This window comes from Chiloscyllium punctatum, chromosome 13 (genome assembly GCF_047496795.1).
Source record: "Chiloscyllium punctatum isolate Juve2018m chromosome 13, sChiPun1.3, whole genome shotgun sequence".
In the NCBI taxonomy this organism is placed as follows: Eukaryota; Metazoa; Chordata; class Chondrichthyes; order Orectolobiformes; family Hemiscylliidae; genus Chiloscyllium; species Chiloscyllium punctatum.
In genome coordinates this window covers 11452933-11473084 of record NC_092751.1, presented here as the reverse complement: position 1 = coordinate 11473084, position 20152 = coordinate 11452933, and the positions used below count along the sequence as shown (strand labels likewise).

At 45.5% G+C, this 20152-nt stretch overlaps 1 long non-coding RNA gene across 1 annotated transcript in view; it reads right to left on the bottom strand.

The window, feature by feature from the left end:
- Positions 1-2140: 2140 nt before the first annotated feature.
- Positions 2141-20152, bottom strand: part of LOC140484482 (uncharacterized) — a 31130-nt gene continuing 13118 nt past the window's right edge. The window contains exons 2-3 of the long non-coding RNA XR_011962176.1: positions 8156-8283; positions 2141-2733 (exon numbers count right to left, since the gene is read on the bottom strand). This is a non-coding gene — a long non-coding RNA (uncharacterized lncRNA). The remainder of the gene's footprint in view (positions 2734-8155; positions 8284-20152) is intronic.

Sequence of the window (20152 nt, the reverse complement as noted above, 5' to 3'; positions counted from 1 at the left end):
ACTGTTTAAAAACAGAAACTACAGGATCCAGGGGAATGGAGCAAATAACCCAGAGAAGTGCAAGGCAAGGCATTTGGGGACATCAACAAGAGAGAGGAATACACAATAAATGAGAGTATGGTCAGTGTGAGGAGGTAAATGAAGTAGGCTGGACACATCAATAATCTCATTAATGGAGCAAATGGCATCATTTCCTCTGTCAGCCAAAGGGCAGAATTTCAGAGCAGGAAGCTTATGCAGGAATTGTATAAATAATGAGTCACAGCTTGGGAAATGTGTGCATTTCTGGTCACCCCATCACATGGGAGGATGGAATTGTACTGGAAAGGGAATAGAGGAGATCCGTTACCCTGTGACAGTGGAAGTGCAGTTATGGGGAAAGATTGGAATGGAGGATACTGAGAGGAGATTTGATTGGGATGCACATAATGTCAGGATCCTGGATAGAAAGGGAGAGAATACCTTGTTCCTGTTGGAGAGCTCAGTTACCTGTGGCGAATACTTAATGTATGTGGTTGAAATAGTAGAGACGTGATGAGGAAAGTTGTGATTTCACCCAGAGTATGGTCGGGATCTGGGAGTCACACATGGAAGCGGAGTAAAGGCAGAAACTCTCAAACCATTTTAAAAAGGTGTTGGGATCTGCACCTGAAGTCCTACACTGTCTGGGGAGACAGAACTTGGGCTTTAAAAAATAACGTTACATCTTGTCCAACGCAGGGATGAGGGGTTAGGGCAGAGAGGAGCAGTGTGTAAATTGATGAGCATCACAATAATACTGATCCCACCCTTTATACACATTGCTACTTCACTGTGTTGGCCTGTTTATCCTTCCTGTAGAAATGGGGAAAAGATTTGATTATCCAGGTCTGTCGTGGTCACACTCCAGCCCCATCTCCATCTGATCTGGTTCACACTATTTAAAGCTACCATTTCACTGGCCTTGTTGAAAAGTTCCCAGCTTCATACTTGCCCCATTGAAGACTGCTGTCAGTCAACTAATGTTTCTCACTCTCAATTATTGCACTTCATTCTCTACCAATATCCTGAACTTTACAATAAAATGATTGCTGCGCCCCAAAACCATCCCCTACTGACACTGGATCCACTTGCCCCACCTCTTTCCCAAGGACCAGGTCCAATAGTACATGCTCTCTTGGGTTGGATACATACTCCTGCAGTGAGCTCTCCTCCATGTAATCCAGGAACACTTGACCCCCGTGACCCTTCACCACCAGTATCCCTGTCTGTATCTGGAAACATTAATTTTCTCAGTATAACTAATCTGTAATATTGTCATCGCTCTCAAATGACCCTGTGTATTTATTGTCTCCATCATTTCTTTGGTCCTGGCAGACAGACTTTACCTCACAGTTTAATTGCATACTTTTTGTTCTGTAGCTCCAGCCAAATTCTGTCCTTGGACGGATGCTCTTTCTCTTGGACGCCTTAACTAATGCTAATCTAAACCAATACTTCTACCTTCGTTCTTTTACTTCCCTTCAATCATTTTGGAATCCTTTATATTCAGCAATATTTAACACACAGTCCTGCCATTCCTTGAGCCAGCTCTCGGTGATCAGTACATCAGATTTCCACACACTACTCTACATCTGGAACTCCCTACATTCCGAATATTCATGTCCATGCAGAGTACCTCAGATTAAGGCTTCCTTTCTTACTCCATCTTCCACTAATAAACTTGTTGTTGTAAATTAGTACCAACTGTAGCTCCCATTATTTTGAGAATCCTGGTAGTCTCCTCTACTATTCGTTTTTGGATCCTAAGCACACACCAAGTTATTTTCAAACCCTCCCACACAGCCCACAATGAATTTAGTCCCAGCTCTGTCACGTTAGCCCATCCAGCTTGTCCAGTTGCTGCCTTCCCCAGAACCAGTCCCAATGTCCCAGGAAGCTGAATCCCTTCCTGCTGCACCATCGTTCCAGTCACACTCTCATCTACCTAAAACAGAAACACAACAACGAGCACCCGAGCTACAAATCTTCTCCCAAACTTTGAATTTATTATTGGCTCACAATTTCACTTCTCCCTCTTATTTCTGTGCTCAACCCTTATTTCAGAAGTTTAAAAAAATGCTGACTTACAGCAATTAACTGACAGTCACTAATTCCGGTGTATTTATCAGCCAATGAACTTGCAGATTTTTCTGTGATGGCTCTTGCACTTCTTTCAAACTCAGTGCAGGCAGGTCCCAGCAGCAGAAAGTTATCTCTGTGACTCCCAGGTATGTGTAATCCTCCAGCTCCCACTCCACCCTGCTCCCTCACAGGGTCACCATCTCTGTGACTCCCAGGTATGTGTAATCTTCCAGCTCCCACTCCACTCTTCTCCCTCACAGGGTCAGCGTCTCTGTGACTCCCAGGCACGATTAGGCCTTGATCCTCAGTGTTGATTTATATCCTCCCACTTTGCTGCCTCTGTAACTCCCAGGTGTGAGTTAGCCTCATGCTCCTGCTCCAAGTTGTTCTGTCACATGGTCACTCCCTCTGTGATTCGGTGCTGATTTCGAGGCTCCTGCTCTGCTGTTTCTCCAACTCCAAGTCCCAATTGGCCTCGATCCTCATTGCGGATGTATATTCTCCCGGTTTGAGCTGCTCTCTCTCAGGTTCCATCCATTTGTGACTCCCAGGTAATGGTAGGCCTCAAGCCTCAGCTGAGGTTTATAACACCCCATTCCGAACTGCTCTCTTATAGGATTGCTGTTGTGCCTGGAAGACAGTGGAAAAGAGGAGGATTAGACAGAGCAGAGGGTGTTACAGTGATTGAGGGAACTGTAGGGGATGGAACAGGTTATCTGGGGAGCTAGGCAGACCTGTAGCAACTAAAGAAGTTTGCTGAAAGATACAGTGAGAGTTTCAGACATTGAAGAAGGCAAAGGAAATAGAGAGATGGTGGCTTGTTCATGACGGAGCTTAGTAGAGTCTAAAAGGCTTTTTTTGAGCTGCTGACAGAAATGTGTAGACTTCAACAAATGCAAATTGACAGCCAGCAAGTGGTGTAAGGTACTGGAGACTGTTGAATGTTACAGAGTTAGAAGACTTGCAGCAACTGGGCGGAATATAATCTTTTGGAGCAATTGTGATGTTCAAGGACCCTCAGGACGGTGGCACGGTGGCACAGTGGTTAGCACTGCTGCCTCACAGCGCCAAAGACCCGGGTTCAATTTCCACCTCCAGTAACTGACTGTGTGGAGTTTGCACATTCTCCCCGTGTCTGCGTGGGTTTCCTCCGGGTGCTCCGGTTTCCTCCCACTGTCCAAAGATGTGCAGGTCAGGTGAATTGGCTGTGCTAAATTGCCCGTAGTGTTAGGTAAGGGGTAAATGTAGGGATATGGTGTGGGTTGCGCTTCGGTGGCGCGGTGTGGACTTGTTGGGCCAAAAGGCCTGTTTCCACACTGTAAGTAATCTAAAAAGGACATGAGGAGGTGCAGAGAATGGGAGCATTCCAAATATGGGATTATAGGAGCTGGAAGTTCTTAGATGGATAAGGAGGATGAAAAGTGCCAATTTAGCACACACAACCATTGTAATTATAGAGATTTAGGAAGGGAACCTGTGCTGTCATTGAATACAGTTATGTGGAGAGTTACAGAAGCTTAAGGGTTTACAAATTTAAAAGGGGATAGAGTTGAGGTGATCAGAAGTTTAAACAAGAATAAAGAAATTTTAGAGATGTCAGGCACAGATGGGAATGGATGAGGTGAGATATTGTGAGGAACTACAAGAGTTATAAGTCGGGATGGATGTCAGATATAAAAGGGAGAGCTGCATTGTCTGTGTGCAGTTACAGACGTGTGGAGTGTTGTAGCGCCTGCTGGAGGGGACACAGATAATAACAGTTCCAACTGCTGATGCAGTGACTCAGGAAGGCAGCTCCCCACCACCTTCTCAGGGACAACTCCAAATCAACAACAAATGCTGGCTCAGCCAACAAAGCTCATCTTCATGAATGAATGAATAAAATATCTACAAGTAGCACTGAGATCCATCAGGAAGTATCTTTCAACAGCACTTCACAAACCTGGAACCACTATTCCCTGGAAGGACAGGAGCTCCGGGTGCACGGGAACACCAACATTTCCAAGGTGCCTTCCAAGCCATGCTCCATCCTCCCAGCACTGTGTTTGTCCCTGCACCCAAAGGACTGCAATGGGTCAGGAAGGCAGCTCCCCACCACCTTCTCCAGGGAATTACAGATGGGAAGGTAATGGGGAAACTCTGCTGTTTACACCCAGACAGAAAATTAAATCCAGCAGTGGGTGTGAAATGACATTTCCGTTTCAGAACAACATGCTGAACATGGATAGAGGATTTGTCTGATTGGCACAAGGCAGAGAGTGTGAATAAAGGGGTCTTTTTCACGATGGGAACTGGTGATGGGGGAGCTCCACGGGGTCAGTGTTGGGACTACATTCAACACGTTATTCATTAAGAGTCTGAACAAAGGATGTGAAGGGGTACGAGAAATGGGTATCCAAGAAAGATCTCAGGGATGAAATTTGTGTCATATGAGGAGCAGGTGAAGTCTCTGGGTCTGCACTTGATGAAGTTTCAGAGGCGACGGCAGAATCTCATTCAAACTTACAGAATATTGAGGGGCCTGGATGGAGTGGACGTGGGCAAGATGTTTCCACGAGCAGGAGAGACCAGAGGCCAAGGACACAGCTTCAGAGTGAAGGGACCACCCTTTAGAACAGAGATGTGGAGGAATTTATTCAGCCAGAGGGTGATGGATCTGTGGAACTCACTGCCTCATGGGGCTGTGGATGCTAAGTGATTCAGTGTATCTTACTCAGAGATAAGCAGGTTCTGGATGAATAAAGAGATCAAGGGTTACAGGGAGTGAGAGAATAGGGTTGAGAAACAATTCATACACAATTGAATAGTGGAACAGACCTCATGGATTGAATGGTCTAATTCTACCCCTATACATGATGGTCTTATGGATTGCGCTTATTACATAGGTTTCTAAGTGTGCAGTTAGTATTTCTGGCATATCGTTTAACATACATCCCAGCACTTTCGTGATTATTACTGTCAGCTCTTGGTTTCAGATCAACTGCAGAAAGGTTCACCAGGCTGGTCTTCAAAATGGAGGGATATTGATGAGAAGAGGTGGAGAAGGTTGAACTTGCAGTCGTTAAAATTTAGAAGAATGACGCAAATTTATTGATACACCAAAGATTCTTGTGTTCTTACAGATTCGATACTGAGACATTGTTTCACTGTGCAAGGGTCTGTAACCGGAGATGAAGGGGAATACAGTTACCAGACAAGCTAAGAGAGAAAAGCTGGGCTGTAGAGACTGGAGGATGTTACGGAGTTCAGTGGTTTGAGATCACTGTTGGTGGTTAGAGATCAGGTGGTTGTCGGGCTGAAAGATGTCAAGTGGAGTTACAGGATTATCAGTTCTGAATGATTTACAGAGATCGGGAGGAATATAGGGACTAGAGATTACACTGTAGTAGTTGGAGCTACAAAAAAGTTTTAGAGAAAGGGAGGGTTATAGGCACTGGAGAATAGACAGATGGGGTGGTATTTGGAGCTACAGGAGTTTATAGAGAAAAGGAAGGACTGGAGGGACTGGAGATTACACGGATTGGGGTGGTAGTTGGAGCTGCAGGAGTTTATAGAGACTGGGAGGATTGTTGGTGCTGGGAATTACACTGACATGGACAAGAGTGGAGGGGAGGGTTGAAGGGGCTGGATCAGTTCAAACAGCCAGGGAGAAGTGTAGGGATTGGAGGAGCCAGAGATACTGAGGGTTGTAGGGCTGCAGGAGTTCAGAGAGTTACTGAGGACTGTGAAGGCAGGGCTGCAGCATTCCCATCAGTTACACAGAGATGTGGAATGCTGTTCTGGAGGTGGTTACAAAAATCGAGAGGGTTGCAGATACTGGAAGATATTACAAAGAGAGTGAGCTGTAGTATTTGAGGAGGTTACAGCGACAGGGTGCATTGAGGAGTTGATGGCTGCTACAGGTGTTAAACATGCTGCAAGGGATCAATAACCTTACATTGATCAGGGGGATTGGAAACTCTGGAGATAAAGAATGAGAATTACAGTAACTGAAGAATATCACAGAGATGGGGAGTAACATATGAGTTAGCGGAGTTATAACATGAGATGGGCTGTATTCAATGGAGTCAGGGAAGATACAGGGAGATCTGAAGGGACTTGAGGTGATCAAAAGGACAGTGAGGCTTCTCACTGTCGGATTGGGTCAGTTTACGCAGGCATGGGGTATTTTATGGAATTGTGCTACTTACAGAGATTAAAAGAGTTGTATAGGATTGAGGAAAGAACAGAGATATGGAAGGCTGCAGTTAATGAAGACTTTTGTTGATGTCAGATGCTGAAGTTCTGGAAAGTATACGGACTGGTAAGCTGTACAATCTGTCAGAGTTTACAGAGACAGGAACAGCAATAGATCCTGGAGACACAAACACAGATAGGGAGTATTGCAGACACTGGAGGAGCTTTCTGCTTTAGGGATGGTTGTAGGGGAGTGTAACGTTTACACAGATAGGGATGTAAGAGCTGGAGAAGGTTATGGAGATGATTAGATTGATGGGGAGACCAGAGGAGCTTACATTGACAGGGCGGGTGATAGTGATGGGAGGATGTTACATAGATAGTAAGTCTTGTAGAAACTGATCGGGAGAGTCACAAGCATTGGAGCTGGTTCCACAGATCGGGGGTTTTACAGTGTCCTGGGAGGATTACGCAGATAGGGAGGTTTGTAGGATGTTCACATTTTCAGAGTGTTTCAGGAATGGAAAAGGTTGCACAGTAAAGGAGGGATGTTGGAGTGTGGGAGTTCACAGAGACCCGGAGGTTTGAAGGGGTTAGGGCTGATTATGGATAGATGGATACATTTAGGGACAGTAATATGGAATGCAGAGGGAGAGTTTGGATTAGATTCCCTGCAGCATGAGAACAGGTACTTCGGCCCAACAAGTCCACACCAACTCTCCAAAGAGTAATCCACCCAGACCCACTTCTCTCCGACAATGCACCTAACACTATGAACAATTTAGCATGGCCAATTCACCTGACCTGCACATCTTTGGACTGTGGGAGGAAACTGGAACATCTGGAGGAAACCCACGCAGACACAGGGAGAAGGTGCAAACTCCACACAGACAGACAGTCACCTAACGCTGGAATCAAACCTGGGTCCCTGGCAGTGTGAGGCACCATCGCTCACCACTGAGCCACCATGCTGCCCAAATTGCAGAATTACACAAAGAGAGAGTGGTTGAGGTGCTGGGAGGACTGTAGGGAGTGGACGAGCAAACAGAGATGTGGAGTGCTGCTGTGGCTTGAACAGGGTCTGGAGGTGTTCATATCGGTAAGGAGGTCGGTAGGGTTGGGAGAAGGTTACTGTGGTCGTGTGGTACTATAGGCCAGGAGGCAGGAGTGTGATCGGACCTGCAGAAGGTTACAGTGATATCATGTATTCTTGGCGCTTGAGGAAAGTACACAGATGGGTATTTTGCTCCAGGCTGGAGGATTTTACAGAGACGGCGTTACTGTAAGTATTGTGCAAAACTACAGAAATGGGAATTATTGTACTGAGTGCAGGATGAGATCATTGAGATTGGGCATGTTATTGACATTGGAGCAATTTACATACAGGGAGAGTCGTCAGCATTGGAGGAGGTTTCAAATATACAGCGGGAATTTGGGAGGGGTGGAGGTGACAGAAATAGGAAAATTTCTGGGAATTACAAGCATTACAATTACATTGGCACAAACAAGTTAGACCGAAAGGCATGTTTCCTTGCTGTATGACTCTATCACATGACAAGAGAGAGTATGAGAGGGAGAATATAGTACAGAAAGATCCCAGGTTTCAATACCATCTCCTTGAGGGAGGCCTGCTTTCCCCTCTGTTGTACTGATCCTCACTAAGACAGCACAGGCCTGAATTGATAACTGTCAACTTACTGTATTGACATAGGAAGGCTCAGTACAGCAGAGATGTAAATTAACAAGACGGTGGGGTTTGAGCCTGAGACCATCATGCTCTGTGTTTACCCTTCAACACTGTATCTGTGTCATGTCTTCTGGACTAAAGTTCAATCCCTTAAATACACTCTGCTCTGTTCACTGTGAGTGATCTTACCTCACTGAAGGATTTACTGAAGGCTCCAGATCTCACTCTCCATCTCTCGGGCTGACCAACTGTCTTCAGTGTGGTGATGGACGAGACAGGAATTGGGAATTCTGTTGAGTCAAGAGCATCCTGAGTATCTACAGGAGATAGAGAAACAGACAGAATGGGAAATTAGACTGATGCTGTGAGGGTTACACATGGAGAATGGCACCACGTCCCACAGAGATCTGGAAAATCCCAGTCTCCATCCCTGGTCTGAGATGCCTCATCTCCCTGGAGTGGAGAATTCTGTTGGCTTAGGATCTGGAGTAGCTGCAAAAGGTGTAGTCACCGGCATCAATTAAACCCTCACAGTGACAGATACCACATGGAGAGAGACTGTGTGATATCACCAGAGAGCAGGGGGGTATCAGGATCAAACCAACGTCAGGAAGAAGGTGCACTGGGATCAGTACTCAGGGATAAGGGAGCTATCAGTTGACCAGGCAATGACCTCGTGTTACTCTCACTAGACAGTTCATCCAGAATTTAATGCCAGAGTCAGGGATACACATCTAACCGCTTAATAATACCCTTTCAGTAAGAAATTCTGTTTTCGGCTGCCAGTCTGGCCTACACATGAATCCAGACCCAGGGCAATGGGACTGACATTCAAATGCCCACTGTCATAATCTGGCAAGTCACTCAGCTCTCAGGCTGCTCAGGGTGGGCATGCGATGTTGGCCAGCCAGAGACAGCAATATCCCATGAGTGATTTAAAATCAACACTGCTGGGAGCAGTTTCCTGGCCAATTATTTCGGTGAGTTTATGGACAGGGCTTTAAACTGACAGAGAGGATACAGGGAAAGGGTTCAGGTGAAAGGAGCTTTCCAAATACAAAAAGAAAATGTGAAGCCTCAGAACAGCATGGGAATGTGGCTGAAGACAAGCAGAAAGGAACAGGAAGGGGCAGAGTTTAACTAAAACTGTACATCAATGAAGTGGTTTGTGACAGGACATCGTGGGGAAGAGGTAATTATAATGTTGTTTTGATTTGGAATGGACAAAGTATCTACAATAACGTAATAGCCTTGTGACACAGAGATAAATGAGACTTAGTCACCAGACAGACGTGATTACAGGGTGAACAAAAGGTAGAACATAAGTATTCAACAGTAAACAACCTTACAGGATCTCAGACAGAATGCAAAAGCAAGATGGGAATCCTGACACTAATGGATAACAAAGGCATTACAGAGAAAGCATTTGGCCTCAGATTATGCAGCTGAATCAGCCTGAATACACATTCTGGGTGCTATGTGTCAAAAACACAAGCAGGAGAACAGTTTTTATGCTGGTAAAAACAGTGACTGCAGATGCTGGAAACCAAATTCTGGATTAGTGGTGCTGGAAGAGCACAGCAATTCAGGCAGCATCCAACGAGCAGAGAAATCGACGTTTCGGGCAAAAGCCCTTCATCAGGAATAAAGGCAGTGAGCCTGACGCGTGGAAAGAAAAGCTAGAGGAGGGTGGGGGTGGGGAGAGAGTAGCATAGAGCACAATGGGGAGTTGGGGAGGAGATGAAGGTGATAGGTCAGGGAGGAGAGGGTGGAGTGGATAGGTGGAAAAGGAGCTAGGCAGGACGGACAAGTCCGGACAAGTCAAGGGGACAGTGCTGAGCTAGAAGTTTGAAACTAGGATGAGGTGGGGGAACGGAAAATGAGGAAGCTGTTGAAGTCCACATTGATGCCCTGGGGTTGAAGTGTTCTGAGGTGGAAGATGAGGCGTTTTACCTCCAGGCGTCTGGTGGTGAGGGAGCGGCGGCGAAGGAGGCCCAGGATCTCCATGTCCTCGGCAGAGTGGGAGGGGGAGTTGAAATGTTGGGCCACGGGGTCGTTTGGTTGATTGATGCTGCCTCGGAGTCTCAGAGGGACCTAAGGGGCAACCTTTTCACGCAGAGTGTGGTGTCTCGGAGATGCTGCCTTGCAGTATTTCATTGCTCATCCCTGCATTAAACAGGAATTCATTAGAAATTGTATCAAAGGAGGTGTGATAATTTTTGAAGACTTAAGTCCTTGTATAATCAGGGACAGACACATTGGCAAGAGTGATATTATCCGAAATCCTCCTTGAATGTTTTTGTCAGTGTTTCTTTGAATAACACATTGTGCAAATAGCTAGGGATGTAACTATCTCAGATCGACCATTGGGTGATGAAGCTGAGTGAGTGAGTAATATCACACCGAGATCCTCCAAGAAATTATACCGGAATTCAAAGAGATTATGACATTTTAAAGTGACCATAAATCACACCCGAGCATCAGTAACAAAGTCCATTATATGATATTGAGAGAGAACTGACCAAGGTAAACAGGGGAAACAGACTGAAATGTCAGGCTGTAAATGAACAGTGGAAAACATTTAGAGCCAGACAGACCGAGAGACGTACAGCACATAAACGGACACTTCGGTCCAACTCGTCCACGCCGACCAGATATCCTTTCCTAATCTCGTCCCATCTGCCAGCACTTGGCCCATATCCCAATAAACCCTTTTTATTCATATACCAATCCAGATGCTTTTTGAATGCTGGAATTGTACCAGACTCCACCACTTCCTCTGGCAGTACATTCCCTACAAAACCACACTCTGCGTGAAAAGGTTGCCCCTTAGGTCCCTTTTAAATCTTTCATCTCTCACCTTAAACCTACGCCCTCCATTTCTGGTCTCCACTACCCCAGGGAAAAGACCTTGTCTGTTTGTCCTATCCATGCCCCTCATGATTTTATAAACCTCAGGAATGTGACCCCTTAGCCTCTGACGCTCCAGAGAAAACAGTCTCAGTCGTTTCTGCCTCTCCCGATATCTCAAATCCTCCAACCCTGACAACATCCTTGTAAAACTTTTCTAAACACTTTCAAGTTTCACAACATCCTTCGAATAAGAAAAAGACCAGAACTGCATGCAATATCCCAAAAGTGCCCTAACCAGTGTGCTGCACAGCTGCAACATGACCTCCAAACTCCTATAATCAATGCTCTAACCAATAAAGGAAAGCATACCAAACACCTTCTTCACTATCCACTTACCGAGGTAACACTTACGGGGGCATGGGCGTGGACATGGATTGGACGATGGATATGGTGGGCGGGGGGGGGGGGGGGGCGGTGTTGAACGGATTTGGGGACGGGCTGAGGGTGATGTAGGATGTGTCTGGCAGGTGGGAGCAGGTGGCGGGTGGAGGGTGGGATCAGATGGTTTTGGGGGCAGGATTTGCTGTTGAGTCGGTGACGTTGAGAGTCGGGTGGGGGCGGTGTTGGATGGGTTTGGAGGTGAGCGGGGTGTGTTTTTGGGGTCTGACAGGGTGTGGGGGCTCACTCATGGCTTGCTGCTGCCTAGTCACCTGAACAGGGAGCAGACTGAACTGAAAACACCGAGCCCCAGAGGAAAGGTATTGAATCGATTAACCGAATAATCAATTAACCAAACGAAATAGTGCCCGCCCATCTCGTTCAGATAATTGAGGTTCCTCTGTAAACCATCTAGACTATACCCTAGTGTCGTGTGAGTTTTACCTTCACCCAATCAACCCCTGCTCGATCCTGCTGAATGGCCCCAATATTGGCCCAGTTCCAGTTTAAGACCTAAATCTGTCAACCTGCCTGATCTATTTCCACAACTATGTTAAAACAAAGACAGTTGTGGTGACTGGACGCAATGTGCTCTCCGACAGATACTTCAGTCACTTGCCTGGTTTTCTGAGGAGAGGTCCAGTGTTGCACCCGCCTGAGTAGCATAGAGCCCTCTACGTCTTGATTGAGGAAACCTTCTTGGACACATTTTACAAATTCCACCCAGTACGGGCCTTTTACACTCTGGGTGACCCAGTCAATCCAGGGGAAGTTAAAATCTCCATCCAATACTACTCTATTATTTTTATAGGTACCTGCAAACTCACTACACATTTGCTCCTCTCGTACCTGCTGGTTATTTGAGGGTCGAGAACATGATCCCAGCAGACTGACCATCCCCTCTTTGTTTCTAACTTTAAAATTTATGGCCTCATTTGATGACTGCTTATCAGAATTGTCTTGATGAACAGTTGTTATGTCCTTCCGAATCAAAAGGACAACTCCCCTCCTCACTTACTTGTCCTTCTGTCACACCTGTAGTTTCTTTATCCTGGAACACTGAGCTGCCAGTCCTGCCCTTCTCTCAGCCATGTTTCTATTATGGCTATAATATCCCAGTCCCCAGTGCTAATCCATGCTCTGAGCCCATCTGCCTTACCAGTCAGGCCTCGTGTGTTGAAATAAATGCCCTTTAAACTAGATATCTTTCTCCTCCCTCGACTGTAACCCTGGATATCCTGAATAGGTAACTTGCTCTTGATGGCTGATGTATTTCCCCTGACTTTTCGATGGTCCCTCTCTCACTCAGAGTCTCAACTCCCTGCCAAACTAGTTTAAATCCTCCTGGGTAACACTAGCAAATCTCCTCCCTGGGATACTTGTGCCCCTTTGCTTCAAGTGCAAACCATCCCCTTTGTACAGGGCCCCTCTACCCGAGAAGAGATCTCAATGACCCAAGAACTGAAAACCCTGCCCATTATACCAGCTCCTCAGCCACACATCCATCCGGCCTACCTTTCTATTTCTATCCTCACTGGCACTTGGCACTGGGAGTAATCTGAAGATCATTAAGGTCAATATCCTGCTTTTTTAACTTCTCATCTGACTCCCTGTACTCATTTCACAGGGCCCCAACCATTTGACTACCTCTGTGATGTGGACCAATGTGCACAATGACCTCTGGATGTTCACTCTCCCCCTTCATAATGTTCAATAACGACTCAGAGACATCCTTGACCCTGGTACCTGGGAGGCAGCACACCATCCTGAGCTCTCCTCTGGAGGCACACAGTCTCCTGTCTGTCCCCCTCACGACTGTGCCTCCTATCAGTATCACGATCATTACAGAGGATCTGGCAAACATAGACTGGGAGGAACTCCCTGCAGTTGGGTCCATGTTAGAAAAGTGGAGTATTTTAAAGTGATGCAGTGAGAACGCTGGGGTAGTGTGCTCCTTGAAGTGTGAATATTAAAGGCAGCAAGTTCAGGGAATACTGATCAAGTGATATCGTGAGTTTGATAAAGAAAATACAGTGCAATAAAATCAGGTGAAGCCCTTCACAAGTATAGAGAGTGCAAGGGGATTGTGGAAAATGAGGGACAAACAATGGTGATGAAATATATTTGGCAGATACGATTGCGGAAAAGCCACAGACATTTTATCAGCAGCGTGAGAGTAAGAGGATTCCCAGTGAAAGAGGAAGGCCTGTGAGAATCCAAAGGGACAATCTGTGCATGGAGCCAGAGAAAGCAGGTGAGGTCTTCAATGAATACTTCCCATCTGTATTCACACAGGAGAAAGGCATTGTAGCTGGGGATTTCAGTTGGGATGCTGAGGTTCCTGAACATGTTAAGATCAATAAGGAGGAGGTATTAAATGTTTTCACAGGCAGAAAGGTGGAGAAATCTCCAGTTCCCAATGAAATGTATAGAACATAGATAGAACATAGATCAATACAACACAGAACAGGCCCTTCGGCCCACAATGTTGTGCCAAACATTTTTCCTAGCTTAAGCACCCATCCATGTACCTATCCAAATGCCACTTAAAAGTCACCAATGATTCTGACTCTGCCACTCCCACAGGCAGCGCATTCCATGCCCCCACCATTCTCTGTGTAAAGAACCGACCCCGGACATCCCCACTGTACCTCCCACACTTCATCTTAAATTTATGTCCCCTTGTAACACTTTGTTGTACCCGGGGAAAAAGTTTCTGACTCTATCTATTCTTCTAATCATCTTATAAACCTCTATCAAGTCACCCCTCATCCTTCACCGTTCCAGTGAGAAAAGACCTAGCACTCTCAACCTATCCTCCTACGACCTATTCTCCATTCCAGGCAACATCCTGGTAAATCTTCTCTGCACCGTCTCCAAGGGTTCCACATCTTTCCTAAAGTGAGGCGACCAGAACTGCACACAGTACTCCAAATGTGGGCTAAGCAAGGTCCTGTACAGCTGCAACATCACTTCACGACTCTTGAATTCAATCCCTCTGCTCATGAACACTCATACACTATAGGCCTTCTTATAAGGTCTATCCACCTGAGTTGCAACTTTCAAAGATCGATGAACATAGACCCCAAGATCCCTCTGCTCCTCCACCTAACTAAGAACCATACCGTTAACCCTGTAATCCGCATTCTTATTTGTCCTTCCAAAATGGACCACCTCACACTTGACAGGGTTGAACTCCATCTGCCACGCCTCAGCCCAGCTCTGCATCATATCTAAGTCCCTTTGCAGCCGACAACAGCCCTCCTCACTATCCACAACTCCACCAATCTTCGTATCATCTGCAAATTTACTGACCCACCCTTCGACACCCTCTTCCAAGTCATTAATAAAAATTACAAACAACAGAGGACCCAGAACTGATCCCTGCGGAACTCTACTTGTAACTGGGCTCCAAGCTGAATATTTACCATCTACCACCACTCTCTGACTTCGACCGGTTAGCCATTTATCTACGCAACTGGCCAAATTTCCCTCTATCTCATGTCTCCTGACTTTCCACATGAGCCTACCATTATCAAATCCATGTACACCACATCCACTGCTCTACCCTCATCCACATGCTTGGTTACCTCCTCAAAGAATTTAATAAGACTTGCAAGGCAAGACCTACCCCTCACAAATCCGTGCTGCCTCTCCCTAATCAAGAAGTGCATTTCCAGATACTCATAAATCCTATCCCTCAGTACCCTTTCCATTACTTTGCCGACCACTGAAGTAAGACTAACTGGCCTGTAATTCCCGGGGTTATCCCCATACCCTTTTTTGAACAGGTGCACAACATTCGCCACTCTCCAGTCCTCTGGTACCACCCCTGTTGACAGTGAAGATGAAAGGTTCATTGCCAACGGTGCTGCAATTTCCTCTCTTGCTTTCCACATAATCCTAGGATACATCCCGTCAGGCCCGGGGGACTTGTCTATCCTCAAGTTTTTCAAAATGCCCAACACATCTGCCTTCCTAACAAGTATCTCTTCTAGCTTACCAGTCCGTTTCACACTCTCCTCTTTAACAATATGATCCCTCTCGTTTGTAAATACTGAAGAAAAGTACTCATTCAAAACCACTCCTTTCTCTTCCGACTCAATACACCGTGTCCCACTACTGTCCTTGATCGGACCTACCCTCGTTTTCGTCATTCTCATCTTTCTCACATACGCATAAAATGCCTTGGGGTTATCCTTGATCCTACCCGCCAAAGATTTTTCATGCCCTCTCTTAGCTCTCCTAATCCTTTTCTTCAGCTCCCTTCTGGCTATCCTGGATCCCTCCAACGCTCTGTCTGAACCTAGTTTCCTCAACCTTATGTAAGCCTCCTTCTTCCTCTTTACAAGACATTCAACCTCCCTCGTCAACCAAGGTTCCCTCACACTACCATCTCTTCACTGCCAGACAGGTGCATACACGTCATATCCGTTCCTTGAAAAAGTTCCACATTTCCACGACATCCTTCACTGACAGCTTATGTTCACATCTTATGCTCCTCAGATCCTGTCTTACAGCATCGTATTTACCCTTCCCCCAATTGTAAAACCTACCCTGTTGCACACACCTATCTCTCTCCATAACCAAGGTGAAAGTCACAGAATTGTGGTCACCATCACCAAAATGTTCACACACTAACAAGCCCATTACTTGTCTCGGTTCGTTACCAAGTGCCAAATCCAATATGGCCTCCCCTCTGGTCGGACAATCTACATACTGAGTTGGAAAAGCTTCCTGGACACACTGCACAAACACCGCTGCTGGTATCCCAGGCTGCTCTGTCATTCAGAGAAGGACATCTGCCCATCATCACGTGGTCTGCACGACATAGCCACAGCAAAGTATTTGCCTCCCAATTACCCTCTTCAAAAACCAAGCAAGTTACTCAGTTCAAGGGCAGCTAGGATTGGGCAAGAAAGGCTGGTCAGCCAGAGACACCCACATCCCATACCTGATTTAATAAATAATCCATTCGGATGGTCCCACTGGAACTGTGCTGGGACCAGGGTCCTGGCTGATCATGTCGGTAGGTTTATGGACAGGGCTTTAAACTGACAGAGAGGATGCAGGGACAGGGTTCCGGTGAAAGGAGCTTTCCAAATCCAAAGAGAAAAGTCGAAGCAATGGAACAGTATGGGAATGTGGCTGAAGACAAGCAGAAAGGAACAGGAAGGGGCAGAGTTTAACTAAAAATGTATATCAGCGAAAAGATTTGTGACAGAAGATTGTGGGAAAGAGTAAGTTATGTTTTTTTAATGGGCAACGTCACTGTAATAACGTAGATGGATTTGTGACACGGAGAAAAAAGAGATTTAGACATCAGGGAAACATGGATACAGGGTGAACAAAAATATTCAATGGTTCACAATCTTGCGGAAACTCAGGAAAAATGATTAACACTAAAAATAATGGATACCAAAGGCATTACAGAGAAAGCATTTGGCTGCAGATCATGAAGTAGTGTCAGTCTGAATGTAAATTACTACTTGCCAAGGACACAAGCAGCAGAACAGTTTTAGCCACTGAACAGTATTCCATTGCTCATCATTGCATTACCAAGGGACTCATTGGAATTTTTTAACAAAGATATTGTGATAATTTTGGAAAACTTCAATATTTCTATAATCTGGGACAATCACACGGTCAAAATTGATATTGGAATAGGACTTCGGTTCATTTATTTTCAGTGTTTCTTTGAAAAACACATTGTGCAACTGTTAAGGGACATAACTATCGCAGAGCGACCGTGTAATGAATCTTAGTGAATGAGTAATGTCACCTGCAGTGATCCTTCGGGAAATTGTGATAAAGTGCATTTTAAAGAAATATAAAGTTTTAAAGTGACTCACAGAAAGGACAAGCTACAACTAGAAACAAAAATAGCCAATGACACGAGTTTGAGAGGATAACTGACCAAGGTAAACAGGCTAAACAGACTGAAATATGTGCTTGTAAATGAACAGTGGAAAACATTTGAAGGGACAATGCAAAATACTCAACAAAAGAACATTCCATTGAAACAGTAAAAACCTCAGCACGAAATTCCCACTGATCCCTCACTCAGATCAAAAGGAATCATACTAGATTATGAGGCTGAGAAGATCACCAAAAAGTACTTAAAATCCTGAAGTCAGAGTGTGTTTTAGGAGTAAATGTTAATGGATTACAATGGGTCTGCTCGCAGGAGGAGGGCTGTGGGAAGGGGAACCACGGTCAGGGTTTATTGACACAATAGGAACAGGGAGAGGTGAAGGTGCTGGAGGTGGTGAGAGTGTTACAGGGAGTGGTCAGCGTCTGAACCGTGTTACAAAGCCAGGACGGATTGCTGCAGCTGGAGGGGTTTGCAGAGGTAGGGAGGGACATATGGATTTTTATTTATTCATTCCTGGGATGTGGGTGTCACTGCCTGGACTAACATTCTTTGACCCAACTGCTAATTACCCAGAGGGTAGCTCAGAGTCAGCCATATTGCTGTGGGTCGGGAGTCAAATGTTGGCCAGACCAGGTTAGAATATTTAATGCCCTTCCTTAAAGCAAGTAAGTGACGAGAGGAGTTCTTCCTCCTGATCAACAATATTTTTATGGTGGCCCCACAAATATCTCGTACAGATACAACATGACATCCCAACTCCTACTCTTAATGCTCTCCCCAATGAAGGTAACCATCCCAAACGCCTGCTTCACCAGCCTGTCTACCTGGGACACCACATTCAAAGAACTGTGTACCTGCATCCCTGGGTCTCTGACTGATAACACTACCCAGGGCCCGAACATTAACTGTACAAGTCCAACCCTGGTTTGTTTCACCAAAATGGAACACCTCACCTTTATCTAATTAAACTCCATCTGCTATTCTTCAGCCCACTATCCCAGCAGTACTGTCCATCCTGTTGTATCATAGATAACCTTCTTCACTGTCCACTTTACCACCAATTTCAGTGACACCCTAAACAATTACTTACCAGGAAACCAATATTCCCATCCAAAACATTTATCCAAATCACAAACAACAGTGGACCCACTCCACCGCTGGTCACATGCCTGCAGTCAGAAAAACATGTCTCCCACCACCCTCTGTCTCCTCCCATCAAGTAATTTTTGTATCCAGTTCATTAGCTCCTCCTGAATGCCATATCCTTTTTACACTGATCTGAGCTTATTACCCAGTTTACTCGACAGAACACAGAACACACAACAGTTCAGCCCAAGACCCTTTGGCCATGAGGCTATGCCAACCTTTTATCCGACTGTAAGATCAAACTAATCTATATACCTTCATTTTACTACTATCCATGTGTGTGTCAAAGAGTCTATTAGATGTCCCGAATGTGTCTAATTTTACTACCACCATTGGCAGTCCATCCAACCACCTAATATTCTCTATCCTCTTATCCATCTTCCAATCTCCTTAAAATTATGCCGCCTTGTAATAGCCATTTATGCCATAGGAGAACAAGTCTCTGATTATACACTCTCTCTGTGCCTCTCATCACCTTGTTCACCTCTACCAAGTCACCCCACCCCCTTCTTCACTCCAATGAGAAAAACCTTAGCTCCCTCACACTTTCTCCATAAGAAATGCCCTCCATTCCAGGCAGCATCCTGGTAAATCTCCTGTGTACGCTCTCTAAAACTTGCACATCCTTCATGTAAAGATGGGACGAGAACTGAACACAATATTCCAAGTGTGGTCTCACCAGGTCGCTATAAAGATGCAGTAAAACTCAACGGCTCTTGAAATCAATCCCCTTGCCAAGGAAAGCCAACACAACATATGCCTTTTTAACAACCCTATCAACGTGCGTGGCAGCTTTGAGGGATCTATGAACATGGACCCCATGATCTCTCTGTTCCTCCATAATGCCAAGTATTTCGCTGGATTCTATATTCAGAATTGACCTTCCAGAATGAATCACTTCACACTTTTCCAGATTGAACTCCATCTGCCACTTTCAGCCCAGCTCTGCGTCCTGCCAATGTCCCATTGCAGCCTACAACAGCCCTCCACATTCCCCACGACGCACCAACCTTCGTGTTATTGGCAAACTTACTAACCCCCTCTCCAAGATCCACATCCAGGTCATTTACAAAAATCACAGAGAGCAGAGTCCCAGAGCTGATTGTTCCAGAACACCACTGGTCACTGAGCTCCAGGCTCAATACTGCCAATCTGCTGCCACACTCTGTCTTCTCTGAGCCATCCAATCCTGTATCCAGACAGACAGATTTTCCTGCATCCCAATCATCCTTCTTTTCTGAATGAGCCATCAACGTATTCTGTCATATCCTCAAAGAATTCAATAAGGTTTGTGAGGCATGACCTGCCCCTCACAAACCCATGCTGTCTCTAATTTAACTATGTCTTTCCAAGTTGTCAAAAATCCTTTCTTTAGAGTCCTCACCAATAATCTGCACACCACAAACATTAGACTAAATCTGTAATTCCCAGAATTCTACCTCTGTAATATGGTCCAGACGCTACAAATCTTCTCTCCTCTGCCATGTTCCCCAGAAGGGCACTGGAGGGTGGTGGGGATTACAGAGTCAGGGAGGGATATCAGGACAGGAGGATTTTGCAGACATTAGGAGGGTTGCAATGCCAAAAGGAGGCTTCAGTAATTGTGAGTTTTCGTGGTGATGAAGGCATTTCAGGAGGGAGGGAGGATTGTAGGGAAATGAGAGGTTTCACAGTTTATGTGTTTCCTTAAGACTTCAAGAGGTTACTGAGTCGGGGAGGTTTAAGCACTGGAGGTTGTTACATAAACATGTGGTTTTGGTTGCAATGGCAGGAAGAGAATTCAGGAAGCTGGAGAGTATGTGGTCTGAACGAAGTTACACAAATGGGAAGAGTTGTCAGGAGTGGAGGTGTTTACAGAGACAGCAATGGTCTGA